The sequence below is a fragment of the Lepidochelys kempii genome, chromosome 19 (genome assembly GCF_965140265.1).
Source record: "Lepidochelys kempii isolate rLepKem1 chromosome 19, rLepKem1.hap2, whole genome shotgun sequence".
Taxonomy (NCBI): Eukaryota; Metazoa; Chordata; order Testudines; family Cheloniidae; genus Lepidochelys; species Lepidochelys kempii.
Window position 1 is genome coordinate 12,447,704 of NC_133274.1, and position 24,137 is coordinate 12,471,840.

The 24,137-nt window shown below is 41.6% G+C and overlaps 1 protein-coding gene across 9 annotated transcripts in view; it reads left to right on the plus strand.

Moving 5' to 3' along the window:
* EPB41 (erythrocyte membrane protein band 4.1) overlaps positions 1–24,137 on the plus strand; it is a 187,742-nt gene that overhangs the window by 30,924 nt on the left and 132,681 nt on the right. The gene's annotated exons all lie outside the window — the stretch shown is intronic.

The following is a 24,137-nucleotide window of genomic DNA, read 5'->3' on the forward strand; positions in this document are numbered from 1 at the left end:
TCTCAGGTTATTTAGTTTGTTTTAAATTCCACAGTGACAAACTAGTGCAGTGTTTTTCTCAAACTTGTAAAATGTGTGTTCTGTTTTTCTCACCTCTGACCCAGCCAAGTGTGTGTTGTTTTTCTTTGTTTTTCTTTCAAGGCCTACATATCTTACATCATCTTCTGCCTCTTAAAGGCTTTGGTAAACTGTGGGGGAAAAAAATTAAGTGTTGTCACAGTGGTTCACAATTTTTCCAGTTTACTGTACCCCTTTCAGGAGTCTGATTTGTCTTGCATACCTCCAACTCACTAAAAAGCAACTTGCTTACAAAATCAGACATAAAAATACAAGTGTGTCACAGTACACTATTACTGAAAATTTGTTCTCATTTTTAACATATAATCATAAAATAAACCAATTGGAATATAAATATTGTACTTACATTTCAATGTATAGTATATAGAGCTGTATAAACAAGTCATTATATGAAATTTTAGTTTGTACTGACTTCGCTAGAGCTTGTTTATGTAGCCTTTTCTAAACTAGGCCAATATCTAGATGAGTTGATGTACCCCCAAAGACCTCTGCGTACTCCCAGGGGGTACATCATGTGCCCTTGGTTGAGAAGCACTTGATTTAAGACATTGTGGCTGGCATCTGAGTTAGAACCCATTTAAACAACTGGGCAGCTCACATCTTAGCACTACTGTTTCAGGCTCTCTACAAGCTTAGGCAGACACTACTTCACCGATTACACTCACCATATCGTGAATGTTTTTTATTAAGAACCATAACAGCTAGATATTTCTTTATTTTAATTTTGGAAGGGAAACACCATCTTAGAAGTCTGTGTAACAATTCCTGAGACATTTTATAAATGTAGCAATTCTACCAGGTAGATCTAAGTAACATTTAGCTTCTCTCCAGAATAAGCTAATTTTTATTGACGGATAAATAAATACAGCAGCCACAGAGATTGCTTGTAATACAGTTCTTCTGTCTCTGTTTTATTATTGGTCCCCCTAGGTGGCACTAAAAGTTTTATTTTCAGGTTTATTTCAACAAATCTTGCACAGTTGAGCTTTGTCCTCTAGCTTGAGATACAGCTGTAATTTCAACAAAACTGTCTGTCAGCTTGTGTTTTTGGTTGAAGAGGCTGGTGTTTATGGTTGAAACATCCTTTTGCAATAACATCAAGGTTCTTAGCAGAATTCCTCTGCAATCTATTAAAAAGAGACATGAAAATTGAACACTTAAGTGCAAAAGGCATGGTTTGAAAATGGAGAAACACTGATAAACTTAGTAACTTTAAAAAAAAAATAATGAAAATCTAAGCTCGGTTTCTTGGAAATCAGATGCAGTAAAGCTGTTACCTGACCAACAAAAGGGCCCATTGTGCTAGCTACTTTACTGATATAATTTCTTTGAGAAGTGGAACTATTTCTAAAATTTACAGACTTATGCTGGTTATCATGTGGTGGTGTTTTGTCAACATTTGGTGCCCTGTGACAGTTGGCCTTACAGTGGTATTCACAGCATTAAGCATAAGCAGTACTACAGATGCCATGATAAATTGTGTGCTTTGTCTTAGTGGCGGCCATTTGTGAATTTTAATACTTTCAAGCTGTATTGTAAGAGGGGAAATTTTGTTCTTCAGAGGGTAGATAATCTGTTCATAGACTGTTTAACTCTTTGATAGTTTGGCCCAGTAACACATTAAAACACTGACCTTTCATGGATTATCTCGTGAAATGATATATCAGGCCAGGGGATGTGCTTTAGTCCACAGCAAGTTTTTCAAAACTTAATATTTGGAGGTTTGTTAATATTACTGAATGCTGCTTGTTTTCTAGTTTTTGTTGCTATTGCCCTTTCTTATTCTTTTCTCCTTGATTGCTTACGTAGCCTACCTCCTATCATGTGCTGAGCAAACTGATGAAATGAACAGTGATTTCGTGCAAAACGAGAAGCATGTGATACTGACTTGACTTACTCAGAAGCTAAATTCATAAATAGGGACTTAATTGATCAAATGTAATTACGCAAATGTATATGAATAAAAGAAAACGTAGGCTCAATATCAGGGTACACTTAATACAGCAAGATCCACTAGGCCAGGGGTGGCCAACCTGAGCCTGAAAAGGAGCCAGAATTTACCAGTGTACATTGCCAAAGAGCCACAGTAGTACGTCAGCAGCTCCCCCCGCCCCTGCTCCCAGTGCCTCGTGGGGGCCGGGCCTGTAGCAGAACCAGGGGTGGAGCAGTGAGCACCCCGTCGGGGCACATTGGACAGTTGGCGCCTGTAGCTCCAGCCCTGGAGTCGGTGTCTGTACAAGGAGCCTCATATTAACTTCTGACGAGCCGCATGTGGCTCCAGAGCCACAGGTTGGCCACCCCTGCACTAGGCTGTGGAAAAATTTCCCAAGGGAAGTGGTGGTAACCTTACTACCCATCTCCCCTTCCCTCTCCCTGCCGGGCATTTAAAACTAATTTGAATTCCCAGACAAATTACTACTTAAATGGAATTAAGATGTCTGTGAATCTAAAAGGAGATTAGCCATTTTTATTTATTGTGTTCATTTATAAAGTTGCACCTGTAATTTTTTTTTAAAAAGAACTCTGCTCTTTTGTCTGTTCTTACCCTGTGCTGGTAGAGAACCTGACTAGTTGTCAGTTGAAGGAAATGAAAGGGAACAGCTGATCGTTTATTCCAGGGAAGGCATGATTATTCTTTAATATTAAATATTTTGTATTGGATTGGTGCCAAGGAGCCCTACCATGCTGGGTGCTGTATAAAAACATAAGAAGAGACAGGCCTTACGTGGAAGAGCTTACTAGCAAATTTTAGACAAGACCCGTGATTTCAGGGTGCTTCAGAGCTGAAAATTTGACCCATTTTATAGCGGGGGCAGAAAAATCCATCAAGTGAGCCAGATATACACCATGAGCCAAATTAAGTGACATCTCTGCACTCTGTGACTTGGGTCCTACTATCAGAGAGACTTGGTATTGCCATCCCCAAGCATTCAAAAATTATGAGTCCGGTCCCAAATAATCATGATCTTAATATGCATTTTGCTGTTTGAACCGCCAGTTCATGATTTTCAGACTTTTTCTTCACAGCCGTGAGGGCTAGAAACGTAATTTTTAAAAGTAGTAACATGACCGCTGGAGCTTTAAGAAGTAACCCACCAGCTGTTGTGAGATCTGTGATTTAAAATGGTAAGAGTTGACAACCTCTGGGAGGGGCCAGGGCTCCCGGCCAGTGGGAGTGCGGAGCTGGTGCTCAGGACGGGGGCAGGAGCCCCGTGACCTTCCCGCCTAGGAGCCGGACCTGCTGCTGGCCGCTTCTGGGGCCCAGTGCGGTGTCGGAACAGATAGGAACTAGCCTGTCTTAGCTGGGCAGCACCACTGATGGGACTTCTAACGGCCCAGTTGGTGGTGGTGACGAGAGCCGCTGCGACCCAGTGCCTTACATTCCACGACCCAGTAGTGGGTCGTGACCTGCAGTTTGAAAACCACTGGTATAGACCAAGCCTTAGTTCTCATAGGTGCAGAGCTGAAATTAACCCTTTGATTTTTTGGAAAATACTTAAATGACTCTTTGAGGACACTAGAAAAAGCCAAATCGGGAGTTTCTGGGCCAAACTGCCTTTTGAGAGATTCTGTTGCAAAAAGGAACATGTTAGAAAAATGCATGATCAGGATTTGTTAAAATCTGATCACGATTAAATAGTCAAAATGATGCAAAATGGGGGTGGGAAGGAGAGTCTTCCCTGGTAAAAGACCACCCCATGAAAACTTCCAGAAAAATGATCTGGCTTTGGCAAAAGTTGATGCAGTGTGCCAAATTTAGGATTTTAATGGCGAGTTATTTTTTAACATTAACTGTAGGGTTGCTGTTGTGGCTCCGTAATAAAACACCGGGGAGAGAATACACTGGAAAGATGACTTACCTGAGAGACTAATAATGAGCTGGGCTGACGATCTAATAAATCTCTTCAACTTCATTTCTTAGATCATAATGTGACAGGTTTTTAAAAGCCCTCATCCCGAAAGGTTGCTCTTGTGTCACAACAAAGCACTATCTGCATAAGCTTTCAAAAGCTATAGAAATATTTTTCACATATTTGTAACTTTATCTCTATGGCAGATTATTAAAGTCTTTGTCAACAGTAATTTTCTCACACACAGTGATTGTCAATTTGTACACTTCTCAATGGAGGGGAAATTATACTGGGAATCTGGATCTTAAATGACTTGCTGAGAAGGGAGAGAGGTCATGTACTCTATTTATTGACAGAAATATATCAGAATTAGACCAAAGTAGATTGGTCCTACTATGCCATGCCAAATTGAAATGAGATTTCCTTTAGACCTCTTCATAATCTTCTGATACCAATCGAATTGAACATTTGTGATTATACCAGTGAATGTGAACCGTAGAGCCAGGGCTGAAAAGCCAATCGTTGACGAGACAAAACCACTCACTTCCCCCAGATTGTTTGCTTGCACTACTTAATGTTGCTCCTGCTGGTTTGACCTAATTCGTGCACCAGTGTAGAAAAGACAAGCTGACGTTTTCAATTACTTCTAGCCAGTTCACAATAAATACTGATTGTGTGGCTGTTTTTCTTTCTTTTAAACTTTAGTTACCATTCAGCTTCAGGTCACTTAATTTTGTTATTTCTTATAATGTATGTCAATTTTGATCTCCCTCCCTCCCCCACCCCAGATTCTCCTGTTTTTCACATTAAGAAACCCTAAGTGTTTTCACATTAAAAAACCCTAAGCACGCACACACAAATAATTCCTTTTTAGATGGTAAGCTCCTTGTTTAGATCAGTTCTTCAGGGCAGGTGAGTTTTATTCAGAGCAGAGTGCATTGTTGTTGATTGTTAAATTTTTAACATAAAGCTAACAGGCATTGAAATAAAAGAAGACCCCCGATTTCTAACTGCATGCTTGAATGTGGGAATCCTACTATATTGTATATTCTGTGGTGTCTTAGCAGAACATAGAAAATAACTCCCTAAGATTTTTATTATTTGAGCTCTTATTTGTCTAGGGCAAGAGTTCTCTTCCATCATAATGTACATTCTAAAAGGCTTCTAAATCCACTATTAAATGCACCATATTTAAACTGCTAGGATGGCTTGTTTTTAAAAACAGCACATTGGGCTTACTTGCCCTCCCTCTTTTCACTCCCTTTTTACCTCTTCCCCCGGCTGCCTTCTCTGCAAGACCCTGTTGATCTTCACCAATCAAGGCTGCAAGAGTCCTGAGTTTGCTGCTGGCCTGGAACTACCTTGTGGTTTTCAGTAAAATAGTCTGCTGCCTTAGCTGCACATGTACATGCTAAAAAGGAATATGATTTCTGTGCTTATAACCCTTGTTAAAATAACAGCATTCAGCTACTGAGGTTTCATGATTCATTAATACGACTGAGTTTCTAATTGGGTTGTATAATGTGATTTCTAACTTGCATAAAAAAATTGCAACAAATAGGGAAGTTCTTTAAATATTTGCAGTCCTGTCTTGGCATGGATCAAACTGTTTATAGCTAGGAATTTAAGAAATTTCCATGACTTCCTATGGGATTTCAGAGGTCAGTTTGGGGATGTGTAGGAAGGAAAAGGTTTGAAAATGAGCCAAAACCTAAAGTGAAAGTTAAAAAATGGGGCAGATCTGAGTTTATACCAAAGTAATTTTTAGTCAATTTGCCTAATGTTGTTTTTTAACTTGGATGGGAACTAATATTGGGTAGTGTTGTGTTAAATGCTCATGTAGGGTTTTTAATGTTATGTAATATGCTTGTCTCATTAAACTGTACAGTATATGATGTAACAGGTAACTTTTAAAATCAAAATTCTATATAATGTTAGTACTGTTATGAAAGAACCAGTTTAAACAGTGTCTTCCAATCTGGGTTAATATACAGTATAGATCAATAGAACAATTATATAAAGAGTTTTTGATACAAACTGTCTCCTAACACTGTAGAGTTAAATATTGGTTTTAATGTTTTGGATGTGCACCCTCCCCCAAGTTAGAAATATGTATAACTACAGTTAGTACTTTAAAAAAACAAACAAACAGGTTTAACATTCATTTTGCTCTATTAAGAATGGTCGTAATTGGTTATACCAATATTCCATCTAGCCCAGTCTTCTGTCAGTGGCCGATGCCAGATGCTTCAGAGGGTATGAACAGAACAGGGCAATTATCAAGTGATTCATCCCCTGTCCTCCAGTTCCAGCTTGGGGTAGTCAGTGTTTTAGGGACGCCCAGAGCATAGGGTTGTGTTCCTGACCGTCTTGGCTAATATAGTCATTGATGGTCCTATCCTCCATGAACTTATCTAATTCTTTTTTGAACCCAGTAAAACTTTTGGCGTTCACATCCTAAGACAATGAGTTCCACAGGTTGACAATGTTGTGTGAAGAAATACTTCCTTATATTTGTCTTAAAGCTGCTGCCTATTAATTTCATTGCATAACCCCTGGTTCTAGTGTTACTTGAAGGAGTAAATAACACTTCCTTATTCACTTTTTCCACACCATTCATGATTTTACAACCCTCTATCATGTCTTCCCCCTTAGCTGTCTCTTTTTTAAGCTGAATGGTCCATCTTTTTAGCTGTCTTTATATGGAAGCTGTTCCATAACTCTAATCATCTTTATTGCCCTTCTCTGGACTTTTCCAATTCTAATATATCTTTTTCAGATGGGGTGATGAGAACTGTGCTCAGCATTCAAGATGTGGGGGTACCATGGATTTATATCATATTTGCTGTCTTCTTTTCTATCCCTTTCTGAAAAATTTCTAATATTGTTATCTTTTTTGACTTCCGCTGCTCGTTGAGTAGATGTTTTTGGAGAACTATCCATGATGACTCCAAGATTGTTCTTCAGTACTAACAGCCAACTAATACCACATCATTTTGTATGTATAGGTAATTATGTTTTCTAGTGTGCAATACTTTGCATTTATCAACAATGAATTTCCTCTGCCATTTTGTTGCCCAGTGTTGTGTGATATCTTTGTAAGCTTTCAAAGTCTAATTTGGACTTTACCTGCAAGAAGTGTTGCTAACCCCAATTATTCAAAAATTGTGAGTCAGGACCCAAAAAATTGAAACTGGTTTCAAAATTAGATTTTTAAAAACTGGGGTTCTTATTTTCGATTTGTTTTTGAGCTTTTAGTGCTCACATTTTCAAGTACTTCACTATAAGCATGAAGGCTAGAAACTGTTTTAATGAAACTGATTCGTACATCATGAGTTTTGGAGCTGGGGCTTTATGAAAATCACAAAATATCATGAGATTTATGATTTAAAATTACAAAAGATGGCAACATTGATAAGGAAAAGCTGTGAAATATTTGTAAGTCTCTCAACAGTGTTAACCTGTAATGAAAGCTGGTTGCAAGCTTTATAGAGAGGGCCTTGCCATAGTAAGTAATCCTATCAGGGTTGGGCGTCTTTCAGTGGGATGTGACTTCTTCATGAGATAATGAAAGTACCCTGGATTGTTTGGAAAGTATCAGGTACCAGATGAAAACCTAAAGTTTGAAATTTGGCCCTTGCTAGCATGCTGTTGAAATAAACTTCAGTGCGGAGGGGTGGAAGTGCAATGCTAATTGACCCCAAAGCAGGAAGCACCTCAGTACTGTATATTAATAGGGTAGGACAGAGGGGTGGGGACGGAGTTGATCTTAATGCAAACAGAAAACTGATCCATAGTTTAAATCTCTTCCCATTTTGCTCCAAAAGGCTTTTGTTGCCATGAGGTCTGTTGCGGATTATGTAAATATGTGAGACAAAGCAGTTGCTTTCTCTTTGTTGGTACTTTATATGCGAGGAAATCCATCTCGATGAGGTCTTGCTGGAGCTGACATGATAAACAATGTAAAATTGTATCGTATACCTATTTTCTACTGACAAATTCAAAGAGAGAAGATTTAATCGTTCCACCATTAGTACAATAGAAAACACTATGTACCCTACAAGTCTCCAGACCATGGCATGGAAACTTTTTCATGTGAGTACAGGCATTGTTCTCAAAAGAGAGACTAACAATTATATCCTTTTGAAGAAAAGGACCCAAATTTACCTCTGTCAAAGTTCCTTCCCCACTCTGAACTCTAGGGTACAGATGCAGGGACCTGCATGAAAAAACCCCTAAGCTTATTTTTACCAGCTTAGGTTAAAACTTCCCCAAGGTACAAACTATTTATTTAGTTTACCTTTTGTCCCTGGACTTTATTGCTGCCAGCACCAAGCGTCTAACAAAATATAACCGGGAAAGAGCCCACTTGGAAACGTCTTTCCCCCCAAAATCCCCCCAAGCCCTACTCCCTTTCCTGGGGAAGGCTTGATAAAAATCCTCACCAATTTGCATAGGTGAACACAGACCCAAACCCTTGGATCTTAAGAACAATGAAAAAGCAATCAGGTTCTTAAAAGAAGAATTTTAATTGAAGTAAAAGAATCACCTCTGTAAAATCAGGATGGTAAATATCTTACAGGGTAATCAGATTCAAAACATAGAGGATCCCTCTAGGCAAAACCTTAAGTTACAAAAAGACACAAAAACTGGAATATGCATTCCATTCAGCACAACTTATTTTATCAGCCATTTAAACAAAACTGAATCTAACGCATATCTAACTAGATTACTTATTAACCCTTTACAGGAGTTCTGACTTGCATTCCTGCTCTGGTCCCGGCAAAAGCAACACACAGACAGAGAGAACCCTTTGTTTCCCCCTCTCCCCCCTCCAGCTTTGAAAGTATCTTGTCTCCTCATTGGTCATTTTGGTCCGGTGCAAGCAAGGTTATCTTTAGCTTCTTAACCCTTTACAGGTGAAAGGGTTATTTTTCTCTGGCCAGGAGGGCTTTAAAGGTGGTTAGCCTTCCCTTTATATTTATGACATGCCCCCCAAATCACAGATAGGGTGAAACGCTGGCTGGGATTTCTTCCTGGAGCTCTAGGAGAAAACTGAGTTAATAGACACATGCACCTCTAAATATACTACCAAGTATATTAGTACGAAGACTCACAATATTTTCCACATCTCAAGGACGATTTTAACCAGTTGATTCTGGGAAACTTTCATGGGAGAGTGCATCAGCCACTTTGTTAGAAGCTCCTGAGATGTGTTGGATGTCGAAATTAAAATCTTGGAGAGCTAAACTCCACCAAATAAGTTGTTTGTTATTTCCCGTGGCGGTATGAAGCCACTGTAGCACAGCATGGTTGGTTTGCAGGTGGAAACGGCGTCCGCAAACGTATGGGCGTAGCTTTTCCAGAGCATAGACAATGGCGTAACATTCTTTTTCACTGACTGACCAGTTGCTTTCCCTCTCAGACAGCTTCTTGCTGAGAAACACTACAGGATGGAATTCTTGATCCGGTCCTTCCTGCATTCAGACTGCTCCCACACCACGCTCGGACACATCTGTGGTTATTAGGAATGGTTTGTCAAAGTCTGGGGCCCTTAGCACAGGGTCAGACATGAGTGTTGCTTTAAGCTGGTTAAAGGCCTTCTGACACTGAATGGCATTTGGCTGTTTCTTTTTGGTTAGGTCTGTCAGTGGGGTGGCGATTTGGCTGTATTGCGGTACAAATCGCCTGTAATATCCGGCCAAGCCTAAGAAGGATTGGACCTGTTGCTTTGACTTTGGGGCAGGCCACTTTTGGATAGCATCCACTTTGGCCTGTAGGGGGTTGATAGTTCCTTGACCCACCTGGTGTCCAAGGTAAGTCACTCTGTTTAGGCCTATTTGACACTTCTTAGCCTTAACAGTTAGTCCTGTCTCCCTTATGCGCTCGAAGACTTTTTGTAGATGTTCCAGGAGTTCTGCCCAGGAGTCCAAAAATATGGCCACATTGTCAAGGTAGGCAACTGCATATTCTTCTAATCCTGCTAAGAGACCATCTACAAGTCTTTGGAAGGTGGCGGGTATATTCCGCAGCCTGAAAGGGAGTACATTAAATTCATACAGCCCGAGATGTGTGGTGAAGGCTGACTTTTCCTTGGCAGATTCATCTAGCGGTACCTGCCAGTACCCCTTGGTTAAGTCTAAGGTAGAGATGAACTGGGCCCGTCCCAGTTTTTCTAATAGTTCATCTGTGCGTGGCATGGGATAGTTGTCTGGGCGAGTTACATTTTTGCGTGGACTACCGTAAGCTAAATGCTGTATCTCGCCATCTGGTTTGGGAACTAGAACCACTGGAGATGCCCATGCACTGCCAGAGGGGTGGATTACCCCCATCTGTAGCGTATCCTGGATCTCCCGTTCTATAGCAGTTTTAGCTTGAGGAGACATCCGGTAAGGTTGGACTTTAATTGGGTGAGCATTACCTGTGTCAATGGAGTGATATGCCCGTTCAGTCAGTCCTGGGGTGGCTGAGAACATCGGCATGTAGCTAGTGCACAGCTCCTGGATCTGCTGTCGCTGCATACGCCCAAGGGTCATGGAGAGGTTCACCTCTTCCATGCCACCAGCACTTTTCCCTTTGTAGTAAACGCCTTCAGGCCACTCAGCGTCATCTCCTCCCTGGGCTGTAAAGTGACAAACCTTTAACTCTCTGGAATAAAAGGGCTTTAGAGAATTAATATGGTACACCTTAGGCTTTCGGTTGGAGGTGGGGAATGCCATACGATAATTAACAGCTCCCAGGTGCTCCTGGACCGTGAATGGCCCTTCCCACGATGCTTCCATTTTATGGGCCTGGAGCACCTTTAGGACCATGACCTGGTCCCCTACTTTGAAGGACTGCTTTCTGGCATGTTTATCATACCAGGCTTTTTGCTCTTTTTGTGCATCTTGTACGTTTTCTTTAGCAAGGGCTAAAGATGTTTGGAGGGTGTTTTGTAGGCTGGTTACAAAGTCCAGAATGTTAGTTCCTGGAGAAGGTGTAAACCCCTCCCATTGCTGCTTCACCAACTGTAATGGCCCCTTAACCTCATGGCCATATAGAAGTTCAAATGGTGAAAACCCTAAACTGGGATGTGGTACAGCTCTGTAGGCAAAAAGCAACTGTTGCAACACTAGGTCCCAGTCATTGGAATGCTCATTTACGAATTTATGTACCATGGCCCCCAAAGTCCCATTAAATTTCTCCACCAGGCCATTTGTTTGATGATGGTAAGGGGTGGCAACCAAGTGATTCACCCCATGAGCTTCCCAAAGGCTTTCCATAGTTCCTGCCAGGAAATTAGTTCCTGCATCTGTGAGGATGTCGGAGGGCCAACCTACCCTGGCAAAAATGTCTGCTAGTGCCTGACACACGCTTTTAGCCCTGGTGTTGCTTAGAGCTACTGCTTCCGGCCATCGGGTGGCAAAATCCGTGAAAGTCAGTTTGTACTGCTTTCCTCTGGGTGTCTTTTTCAGAAAAGGACCCAGAATATCCACAGCTACCTGCTGGAATGGGACTTCAATGATGTGGAGTGGCTGGAGAGGGGCTTTGACCTGGTCTTGGGGTTTTCCCACTCTTTGGCATACCTCACAAGACCGGACATAGGGAGAAACATCCTTGCCCATTCCCTCCCAGTGGAATGACCTCCCCAAATGGTCTTTGGTCCTGTTCACCCCAGCATGGCGACTAGGATGATCATGGGCTAAGCTCAAGAGCTTTACTCGGTACTTAGTTGGAACTACCAACTGTCTCTGAGGATGCCAGTCTTCCTGGTGTTCACCAGAAAGAGTTTCGTTGTATAAAAGTCCTCTTTCTACAACAAATCTGGATCGATTAGAAGAGCTGAGAGGTGGTGTGTTGCTCCGTGCTGCCATCCAAGCTCTCTGGAGGCTTTCATCTGCTTCCTGTTCGGTCTGGAATTCTTCCCTTGATGCTGGAAACATCAGTTCCTCATTGGATTGTGGACCTAGGCTTGGTCCCTCTGGAAGCAATGTAGGGGATGGGGCTGTTTCCGTTGACTGTGAACTGCTCTCCGCTGGTGCACTATGTTAGGTTTCAGGCTCCGGCTGAGCCTCTTGTGTAGGGTTATCGGCTGCTGCCGGTTCAGGTTCGGTGGGGCTCTCTGGTGTTGGGGTGGCAAGTACTGGATTCAGTGCTGGCAATTGATTTGGTGCTGGTTGTTCCGCCGGTTCCGGGACTGGCTACGTCTGGGTCTCTGGGACTGGATTCGCTACTGCTGTTGCTGACGCTGGCATGGGGTCTGGTTCCATCACCTCTGACCAGGTCCTGGTAGAAGTTTCCGGAACAGAGCTAGGCCTAACTGCTTGCTTATCCTGGCTGCGGGTGACCATTCCCACCCTCTTGGCTAGCTTCACATGATTGGCCAAGTCTTCCCCCAACAGCATGGGGATGGGATAATCATCATAGACTGCAAAAGTCCATGTTTCTGACCAGCCCTTGTACTGGACAGGCAACTTGGCCGTAGGCAAATTGAAAGAGTTGGACTTGAAGGGTTGAATTGTCACTTGGATCTCTGGGTCTATTAAATTGGGGTCCACTAAGGAAGCATGGATAGCCAACACTTGTGCTCCGGTGTCCCTCCACGTGGTGACATTCTTCCCGCCCACACTCAGTTTCCCTCCACTCCAAGGGTATCTGGGAGGTATTTGGCCTGAGGACCTCTGTTGTGATTCCGGTGCAATGAACTGTAATCTGTTGGGGTTCTTGGAGCAGTTGGCCTTTCACATGCCCCGGCTTGTTACATTTAAAACATCGTCCAGCTGACGGATCACTGGGGCGAGGTGGGTTGCTGGAGAATGGTGTGGCAGGATGATAAGGTGTCTGGAGTATTCCTTGGTATGTAGTAGGGGCCTTGGGCTATCCCCAGTAGTAGGGGGTGGTCTGAGAGTGTCCCTTCGGGTATCCGCTCCAACTGTGACCAGGGTTATTCCTCTCTCCTCCCTCCACATGTTTTGTTCTGTCTTGCCTCGCCTCTCTGGTGGTCTGGGACTGCTTGTATCGATCAGCATAAGAGGCAAGACTTTCTGCTGAGTACATTTCCTTATCCCATAAACACTGTATTATTTCCTCCTTGGACATATTCAGGAATTGCTCCTGAGCTATCAAATCACACATTTCTTCAAAGCTAGTGACACCGCTTCCTTGGACCCATTTATCTAACAGATCCTTCATCTGGTTTAGATAAGCCACATGATTTAGTCCAGGCCCTCTCTTAAGGGTTCAAAATTTTACTCTGTATGTTTCAGATGTAATTTGAAATTGCTTTAAAACCAAATCCTTGAACTTATTATAGTCAGAAGCCTCGTCAATAGGCATCTTATTTAATATGTCCAGAGCTCTTCCAGTCAATTTTGCAACCAATGTGGTCATCTTGTGAGCTTCAGGAATTTTATGGAGAGTGCAGTCTCTCAAAGGTGAGAAAATATTCAGCAATATCGCTGGATTCATCATACTGTGGACATAGTCGCTCCGATTTGTGGATTGTTGGGGATGGATTGTTAGGGTTATCCAGTAGATTCTGCTCAACCCTTACCTTCTCCATCTCCAATGCATGCTTCCTCTTTTTTCTTTCTTTTCCAGTTCTTTTTCCCTTGCCTCCAGTTCTTTTTCCCTTGCCTCAATAGCTTCCTGTGGGCAGCCTCTAGGGCTTTTTCTGCCTCTTTTGCTGCCTCCAGTCTGGTTAACTCCAATTTGTGTTGTGCCTTGGTTTCCGTCATGTTAGCCTCTCTGTTTTTAACTAACTTTACACCCGAGAGTTAGAAATAAAACAAACAAACAACTTAGCCAGTCTGTCTGTCTGTCTGTCTGTCTGGGTTGTGCTGTAACCGGATACCTATGTTCTCTCATAGTGATTGTCAGCCTACAGAAAAATACTTAGGTTTTTTTTTAACACCTTTGTCTCCAGGCAAATGGATAGAAAACCCCTCTATTTGCTCTTAGCTAAAAAATACCTCTTCAGGTCTGTGAAGACTTGTGAATTTCCCTGCAGGAGGTTAACTACCCTGTCTTTTAGGTAGAGAAAACTTCAGCTCACAAAAGACAATTTCCTTTTGTCTCTGTTCTGGCCCCCAAGCAGAGACAAAAAAAACTCTAACTGCTTTCAGCTTAGAACCTGCTTTCCAGCAGCCCAAAGGAAAAAAAAAAGTCCTTTTTTAAAATCTGTGCTTCTGGTTCAAAAAATCTCAAAATGACTGCAAGTTAATCCCACCACTCTGCCACCATGTAAAGGTTCCTTCCCCACTCTGAACTCTAGGGTAGAGATGTGGGGACCTGCATGAAAAAACCCCTAAGCTTATATTTTACTAGCTTAGGTTGAAACTTCCCCAAGGTACAAACTATTTTACCTTTTGTCCCTGGACTTTATTGCTGCCACCACCAAGTGTCTAACAAAATATAACCGGGAAAGAGCCCACTTGGAAATGTCTTTCCCCCCAAAATCCCCCCAAACCCTACACCCCCTTTCCTGAGGAAGGCTTGATAAAAATCCTCACCAATTTGCATAGGTGAACACGGACCCAAACCTTTGGATCTTAAGAACAATGAAAAAGCAATCAGGTTCTTAAAAGAGAATTTTAATTGAAGAAAAAGTAAAAGAATCACCTCTGTAAAATCAGGATGGTAAATACCTTACAGGGTAATCAGATTCAAAACATAGAGAATCCCTCTAGGCAAAACCTTAAGTTACAAAAACCGGAATATACATTCCATTGAGCACAACTTATTTTATCAGCCATTTAAACAAAACAGAATCTAACGCATATCTAACTAGATTGCTTATTAACCCTTTACAGGAGTTCTGACCTGCATTCTTGCTCTTGTCCCGGCAAAAGCAATACACAGACAGAGAGAACTCTTTGTCTCCCCCCCCCTTTGAAAGTATCTTGTCTCCTCATTGGCCATTTTGGTCAGGTGCCAGTGAGGTTATCTTTAGCTTCTTAACCCTTTACAGATGAAAGGGTTTTTTCCCTCTGGCCAGGAGGGATTTAAAGGTGGTTAGCCTGGTTAGCCTTCCCTTTATATTTGAGAACCTTGCTTAAAAAAAGTTTGCTTGTTTCACAAGTACTCACTCCCCCTCCCCCGTGGGGTTTTAATTGAGTTAGTAAAGATATATATTAAAAGCAAAGTTTGAATGATTGGGGACACAGTAACTGTTCCATTTCTTACTTAATGGCCTTTGTTTTATATCTTTAAAATTTTTTTGCTTTTGTAGATTGTTATGGGAGAATAGCTCCATGTGTCTGAACTACACTACATTTTTCTGTTTTTTATAGAGAAAGTTGTATCTAAAATCTGGGATGCTGTAGAAGTTTGTTCTGATTTAAGACATCCATCAGAAGGGTTTCTAAATTTGTGTATTTTTTTTATGTATTTGTATTTGTAACGTTCTAAAGCTGTTCTTTTGCTTACTCTTCCCCTACCTTATCAACACTTCACCTCTTTATCCTCTTAGCTGTAGCAGTGGGAGTAATCATGTCATTTCAACCTCGTCTTAAAGAACAGTGTTTGTTGTGGGTTAGAGCAGAGATTTAAAGGAGCTGGGATTAGATGATGTATCTAGTTGAAGTACTCAAAAGGCATCCATTCCTATAGCACTGGCAGTCTACATAATATGGTCTAATAGCTGACTTCAGGAAGTTCTCCTTTTGTGAGACCCAGCTATTAATATGCATAGACAGGAGCATATTTTTCATAAAGGGCTTTTCCCTGTGGGGACTTCATCTGTGACTTTTTCAGTGACATGAAACAGTCTGTCAGTAACTTGCATGTCATGCAGCGCCATGCCACAGAACCCAAGAGAAGAAAAGACTGTTTCTGACTATTCCTAGACATGGATTTGCATCCAACAGGTTCTGTCACCTAAATGGAGGCTTGTCTATAAACAAACTGAAATAACTAAATCAGTTACCAGCTTGCACTGAAATAACTACTGGTATTGAGTGTCCTATCTTTTTTTTTTTAATTCTGGTCTAAACATAAATGTTTTACTGGTATAACTATGTTGCTTAAGGATGTGATCTCCCCCCCCCCCCCCCCGCATCCATTTGTAAGCTTTAGACTTTACCAGTCTAACTGCATCCAGAGATGATTTTTGTACTAATACAACCGCGTCCATACTACAAGGGTTGTACCGCTAAACTATGCTAGTATAGTTAAAGCAGTACAACCTTCCACTGTAGGTAAGTCTACACTAGAAGCATTTTACCTCTATTCCTTTACTAGTATACTGCATTGCCAAAGCTGTGCTTTGCAATGGTATACTAACCCCCACCCCCCTCAAGCAATATGAGTAAAAGCCCATTTTTGCCTGTATAACTGTCTCTGCTACAGGCTTTTGCTGGCATAGCTATGTAAGGCAGGGATGAGAAGAGGTGTGATTCCAGACTGACGTAGCTGTGCTGTATACAATGCCCAAGTGTTGTCAGCTCCGGTTTGGGTGGAGGCAAGTCCAAAGAATTCCTCTTTCTATCCAAGGACTATCCTTCAAGGATTGGTTCCTCTGGGTGCTTGAGCAGAGTACCTGGGTAACTACGGGGTTGTGAGTTTTCTCCCCTCCCCCAGTCTATAGAACAAAGATTGATGTGAAATCAGGATTTGATTAAAAAGGTGCAGGTGTAGTGTTAGGAAGGCTCGGAAGCGAACGGAGCCAACATACGCTAAAGGCAATGACAGATCTCTGTTGAATTCAAGTGTACCGGGTCAGGCCCTGAATGCGTGTGTGTGGGGGGCACAACTGGAAATGGACCCCCTCCTGTCACAAGTACTGAGCTGGGCCAGATGTTAGGGTTCAGGCTCCATATCCTGCAATCCTTCCCATTAATGCCTCTAGGTACTCGGCCCAAATGGCTTTGGCAGCTTCTCTGTGGTCCCATGTGTCCTGGGCTGAGTAAGCGGGAGGAGGGCAGGGGTGTAATATGGGTGCTTTTTGGTTCATTATCAGGCCCAGGGAAGGGCCTGGGCAGAAGCAGGAGCTGCCTGGCGGGGGGGCGGAGTGGGTGGCCTGTCCTACAGGTTTTACTTCGCCGCCTTCATCCCATTTTTCAGTAGGGAAAGAGAGTCCTCTTCCCTGTCAGGGAGGGAGCGTTACAGCAGGCTCCCCCTTCCCCCTTGTGAGTGGGGCACAGGGACCCTCCTCCCCCCCCCCCAGCTCGGAGTGGGGCACAGCAGGCTCCCGCCTCCCTCTGTCCTGTGAGGGGGGCGCGCCCCGCTGTCTGACTGCGCGCTCCCGTGGCTCCCCTCAGTGCGCCCCGCTCTCCTCGCGTGCGCGACGCGCTGCCGCCCCTCCCCCCTCCTCCGGGAGCCGCGGGTTCCCAGCAGCCAATGGCGGAGCCGGCGGCGCCCCCGCCTTTCCTGCCCGGCCAATAGAAACTTACTACTATGTTATTGGGGGGAGGGGGCGCGGGGTCTGGGGCCGCTGGCGCCGGTGGGTGAGGAGGCAGCGGCGCGCCTGGAGCCGGCGGGATCCCCCGCTATCCTGCCCCGGTGTGTGAGGAGAGACCGCCCGGCCGGGTACGGGGCCGTGTAGCGGGCTTGGGGAGCAGCGGCCTGAGGGGGCTCGTGGGAATGGGGGGAAGTGGGTGCAAGGGAAATGGGCAGGAGGGGGCAGCCTAGAAGGGTCCGTGCAGGGGGGCTTGCGGTGTCTGCGTGGGCGGAGGGGGGTGCAGGGGTTGGCCTGGGGTGGGGGTTGGGGCATGTGCGGTGAGGGGGGGGGGTCTCGGGCGGGGCCACGGGGTGGGGCAGGTGAGCGGGGGCAGGGGCACGGCGCTGCAGTGGGGCTGAGCATGGCATAGCACGGTGGGAGGGAAGATTGGTGGCTCCATGGGGGACCGAAACTGTCTGAGCGCAGAGGTGGTGGGAGGCGAGATGTTGAGGGGGGAGGAGGAGGAGGAGGAGATGATGGTCAAGATCAGGTGCTGTGTGTGTCCATTTCATGTCAGCCCCGTCCTTTCTGAAGGAGAGGCTTTCCTGCGTTTGCAGAGGGATGGATGCGTTGAATCAGTAGGTGTTTCCTATTTCTAACCTCCGTGAGTCTATTGTGTGGGAGGGAGGTGGTTGGGGAGATGCAGGAGGATGATGGTGGGAATGAAGATATGGCGGTGAAAGGTTTGAAAAAATCTCAAAACACAGTCCGTCAATTGTTTGAGCTCTGAGAGGAAGAGATTTCAAAAACAATGCAGGCCTGATAGATTAGTTGAATTGAACGTTGTGATGGTGAAGCAGGTACTATTGTTACTGAAGCTGTTTTGCATGAACGCTGCCTACAGAGAAAATTGCCTTTGCTTTTTATTTAAAAAAAAAAAAAGCTTACACATGGGATTAATTTTTGAATGCTTTAGTGATCAAAGGGTTAAACCAATCTCCCTGTGTTGCATCCTGCTTTTAGTCATGGGTTTGACTGGTCTGAAATATTTCTTGATTTGCTTCTGTTCATGCTAAAGGGACACTCTGCAATTAAGAGGGTTTTTTTTTAAAGTGAATACTAACATTTAAAACTAAAACAATTTCAAAAGGACATTATCAATTTAAAAATCACACATATGCCTGAAAATTATCTCGACAGTTGTTTCAAATAGCATTGGAATAGAAGAAAAGAAACACTTGTGAGGTTTTTTTTTTCTCCCTTCATTTTGTGCATTTGATGGCACTATGTGTTTAGTCAGTTTCACTTGTGTGATCACTTACCTGTTGCTTTACCCAAACTATAAGGAAAGAGTATACTTCTAAAAATTAGAAAACATCTCATTGTACAATTACAGAAATTCCCAGAAGCACTTAGGATCAGGAGTACATATAGTCTCAGCAATTGCTTTTAACTTTTTTTTAATTGACTAGATTTCAAGTAAATTATGTTCCTTTTAAATCTTAATTTATTTTGCACTAGTTTGCCAGTGTTATGGTAGCTGAAGAAAAGCCAAATAAAACTCTAATTTTTAAATGTTAGCAAAGTAACAAATTAATGTTTGTAGAATTTCATACTGCCACTCACTTTATTAAAATAATGTCTCCATGCATATGATATTCGGCTAAGGGTATTTAATTAAAAATAAACCAATAGATTTATAAATTACTCATACATCGTGTTTCTGAAACATTTTTGTTCATAAGAGATTTCTTCTAAGCCCTATGGGGCAGGGACTACCACAGTGTTTGTACAGTGCAGGGTGGGGCTCTGACCTGGTTGAAACCTTTTTAGATGCTTCTATGATATAAAGTTAATATGCATATCTTATAAACAATTACTGCACTTCTGTCTTGATGAATATTCAAATCCTTATTCTGGAAATGCCACCAAAATATGATGTCATGTGATTTAGCAAAGTGCACAAGATGGCTTATATTTGGAGAAAATGCTTTTTCTAGAAAGGATGGCTTTTTAGAAACCTAATTTTACATAGGCTCAGTGATATGCACTTTATCATGACTTCACTGGGAGCTTTGTCAGTTGTGCCAGCTTTTTGAGTTTTCTTTAATGATATTATCCTAAATTAATAAGAAAATTCCAGTTGCTAAGTGTGTTGGACTTGGGTGCTGCCTCTGAATTGGGAAAAACATTAGTGGACTGAAGGAACACATGAATGCTTGAATCCATTATTTTATTTCATATAAGGACTATGTCAACCTATAATTTCTCTGGTTTGGAAATTTAAGATGTAACAGATGCTCAAAAAGCACTGAGGTTTTCTCGCAGGTTTCTACTCTTGTGCATGCCTTCAATAAGAAAGAAGGCTTGGTTTCTTTAGTGTCTCATGACTAAATATCTGTCAAGGCACATTTTATAAACTTCAGATAAACATCTTTTGCTACAGTTAGATGTGGATAAATCACTCTTTGTTCTCTCTGCTCCCCTCTGAAAACAAAATGCCCAAGTAGTTAACAAATATAACGAAAGATATTTTTTTTATTAATAAATGAAATTTAATCAAAGGCAAATCCACCTATTTTTGTTTGCTACTTGAATTCACCATTTTGAATTGGAAAAACAGGAATTACTTGTTTTGTTTATCTAATCTTCATGATTGTAGTTTAAAAACAAACACTTATCAGAAATGAGCCATTTAATTGTGGGACCTAGGGTAAAATTTTCAAAAGTGCCTGCGACTTATACTCATAAATCCAATTTTCAAAAGTAATTTCAACTCCTAAGTCACTTGAGTGCTTTTGAAAATTTTACCCCAGGTCTACATCTAATATATATAATTACTACAGCTATTGTGCATTAAAATGGCATTTGTATGAGTCGATGTGATATTTTCAGTTGGCTATATTTGAATTTGCAAGGCTGAAGAATCCATCTGTTATGTCACACCTTATTCTTTTAGTTATTACCCTATTGAGTAAATTCAAAGTTATAGTAGATGTGTATCTGAGATTTTATGCCACTTCCCTGGTAAGCAACCACACTTAAAAATACAGTCATAAGTGATCAAAGAATCACTGTACAGTAATAAGAGGCTTCAAACCGTAGGACACTTCAGTGCTGTAGATATTTTGATATAATAGGCAGATTCTCATATGAAATGAGATTCTGTACTTATGCACACAAGTGTCAGAGTGATCTTTAGAAGCTAAATGCTGTACTGATATTTTAGATCACAAGTGAGTCATGAAATAGAGCTGTCCTTCAGGAAATTGTATTTACTTGTAAACCAAGAAATCCAAACAGTGAAAACTTAATTCCTTATGATTCCTTGCAGTATGATAAACATGCTAGCAGTGTGTAAGGATAGTGTCTATTTAGAAGATTGTTATAAAGCACAGCTTTTGTCTGATCCATATTCAAATGCAGGATAATGGATTGACACCTTCTGCATTAAATGGATTTGCTTTGAAGAGACTATTTGTGAGCACAAATTTGCGTTATACCTTTGTTTTCCACAAAGCAGTTTGCTCTGTCAACCTTTTACTATGATATTGTTTACATCTTTTGTTTATTGGAAAGAGTCCCAGAAGTTGGAATCTCAAGAGAAAGAACATACCAGAGATGATGGGTACCAGAAATGATCCTTCTTGGAACATGATCATGCAAAAAACCGAGCTTTTAAAATGGTGGCAAGACCATTGATTCACCTTGACTAGCAAAATCCAATCAGACCTCTGGAGGACAGAGGAGTGTGATTCTATTTTTGCTGGACATTGTGTGTGTGCTGATGTGCCCTTGAAATTTGCTGTTAGGTTTTGAGAATTTTTGCCCAGCCTATATTAACTAAAAGAATAATAAACCTATATGTGTACACTGGGTTAGGTTAATGTCTGGATGTACTCTACTGGGAGTTGACTGATGTGTGCTGAAATTGTTTTTCAAATTCATGGTGAAAAGCAATGATAAGAAATCTGCGGTGTTGTGGAACACTTTATTTTAAAGAGGAGAGGTTCATTTTGCGGGGGCATGCTAGTTCTGCCATAGATTAACGATGAATCCAGCCTCCCATTGTAACCTTATTTCCTGCCTCAGACTTCATTAGAGACATACCAGCTCCTCTGAAACTTCCCGGGCTGTGTTTAATCTCAACATAGTTTTTTGAAAATGTTAGAAAAATACCAAATAGAATAAAAAGTTTTCAAACTTGTGGTCTTTCTTTTTTGTGAAATCAAAGGCTCTTCAGGGAGTGTATTATGTGGAGTTTTTATATTTCAAATTGAAGCCTACTTTGTTTGTGGTGATGTGCTTTCTACATACTTTGCTTCATCTTAGTTTTATGCCATCGGCTGAATGTGTGGATAAAGATGAGCTCTTTGTGATTGTTTATAGCTGTTGTCCGTTATAATGTGGTATATTTCTCACTTGTTGCACTGCATTGATTAATAGGAAGATAACTTAAAGCTGCGAAGAGCAATGGGATGCAATGTTGACAGGAGTTATCTTTGTCCATCAGATGGATTAGATAGGAATGCCTGTGGTTTGTAGTTAATCCAGTTAATATTATTACAGTTTGTCTTTACGTTCTATCAGTTGTTTACACTTGTATTCTGTTTACTATGAACTGTTACTTGCATAACACAACTATTGGTTTGTGTGAAAATGAAATATTAACTTCTGTGTGCAGACATACGTCTTTTAGACTTGGACAAGATTCTGTTTTTAGATTGTGCTCTTGCAGGACACGTTCATACGGGATTTTGCTGGGATTTTGATATACCGTTTTTATGGTAAATCCCTATGTAATCCTGTTAGTCATTTTACCTTTAAAATACGTTTTACATAGAGCAAACATATCCAGTATTATCATTTTGAGTGTAATTTGCATTGTCCTATATTGCACAGTGACTTGTTTAATTTTTATATCTGCTCAGATGAAGGACATCAAACATTTTGCTTACTTTGAATATCTCTCCTTTCTGTCATCACTCACGTATAGTGAAAGCATAATCACTGCAGCAAGCTTACAACCCGCAGGGCACTTCTAATATTAGAAGAGATCAGTGACAGTAAGGAATAATCTGTCCGCATCATGTGATGTTGTTGTGTACTCTTCCTCCCATGCATGTATATTTGAAGAGTGGTTTCTCCCATCTGTTGTTGGAGATGAACGCCTTGTGATGTCACTTTTTTTTTAAATCCCCCAAGCTTTCTGGCAGATTCAACACTTGAACTAACATTTCTCCTTCTGAATGGAAGGAAATCTGCACCAGTATGTATAGACATTCCAGTGGATTGCCCATTCTCCTGAAAGCATAAAGTGTCTTTTGAGAGTTTATGGAACCAAAAATTTTTTTTTTTTTGCATTACACTCTGGAGCTGATTGAGGAGTTGTGGCCCATATAATTCAAAATGACATTCAAACAATGCAGCAAGGACTACTAGGTAAAATTTGGACTATTAATTTAGTAGCCAATTCTAGAAATAATCTTTCTGGCCATCAGCTTGTTTAGCCTTAGTTTTGCCAACTTGTATATCTTCTATTGTCTTTGACTTGAACTGTTCTTATAGATAACAGTAGAATAAAGTTCCTCAGTATTCTGACCTTGTGTAGCCCATTGAGACATGGGAGGGCAGTGCTTTTAGGAAGGAGGTGGACTGACTGATTTAGAGTGGCTAGATAGTCTCAAATTGTGCTGTATAGGCATCTTATATTAAGTTTTTTATGTATTGTACACAAAGCTGCTAAAGAACATTAAGGTTGCAAAGTCAAGGAATCAAAAGTAGGATATGCCATAATTGCAGTTGTCTGTGCAACCTTAATTCAGCCCTCCTGTGTGTACGCATTATATGTTCTTAATTGCATGGTAACTTGCTATTTTTTCCACAAAACTCCTGCCTCATTCAGTACACAGGAATGACCTGTCCCGGGGATGAATCAAAGTTGTGTAGTGAAGACGACTTGTCTGTACGATTTCTGCTTTATTTGTTCGAGAAGTTGGAATGTGTGTTGCGAATGAGGCAGGGGATTGCAGGATGAGAAAGGATGGTCTTGTGGTTAAGCCAGTTGAGTGGTGCCCTGCAGAATCTATCCCTCTCTGCCTCTGCGTTCCTGTGTGGTGATGGGCAAGTCACTTAGTGGTCACCTCTGAAAAGTTTGGTTTATTTGCATTTTCCTAACTTTCTGGGTGTCTGACTTGAGACTCTGTGGTGTGATTTTTCAGAAGTGCTGAGAACGTGCAGCTGAAGTCAATGCAAGCTGTGTTTTGAATATATGAAGTGCCATATAATGGTACACACTCTGAAAAATCAAGTTGTAGATATCTCAAACTGGGCACCCCAAAGTAGTGGATACTTTTGATCTTAATCTCTCTGGGTTTCAGTTCCCTGTCTGTAAAATGGGAATAATATTCATTTCACAGGGATTTTGTGAAGATTAATGTTTGAAATATATGGATGCTATATTGATGAGTGCCATAAAAAGCCTATGAGGAAACTTAATAATTTTGTCATGAGGACAGGGTTTGAGTAGTAGGCAGTAAATAAGACATGGGGCCACATATTGACTAATGACATAAAATATGTAATAGCTGCTCACTCAGTGAGCACGGTTCATGCTGTGCACTGAATGAGACAGGATTCCTGTGGTGAAAAACTAGTATGTGATCACAAAAAGAAAAGGAGTACTTGTGGCACCTTAGAGACGAACCAATTTATTTGAGCATAAGCTTTTGTGAGCTGCAGCTCACTTCATCGGATGCATACTGTGGAAAGTGTAGAAGATCTTTTTATATACACACAAAGCATGAAAAAATACCTCCTCCCACTCCACTCTCCTGCTGGTAATAGCTTAT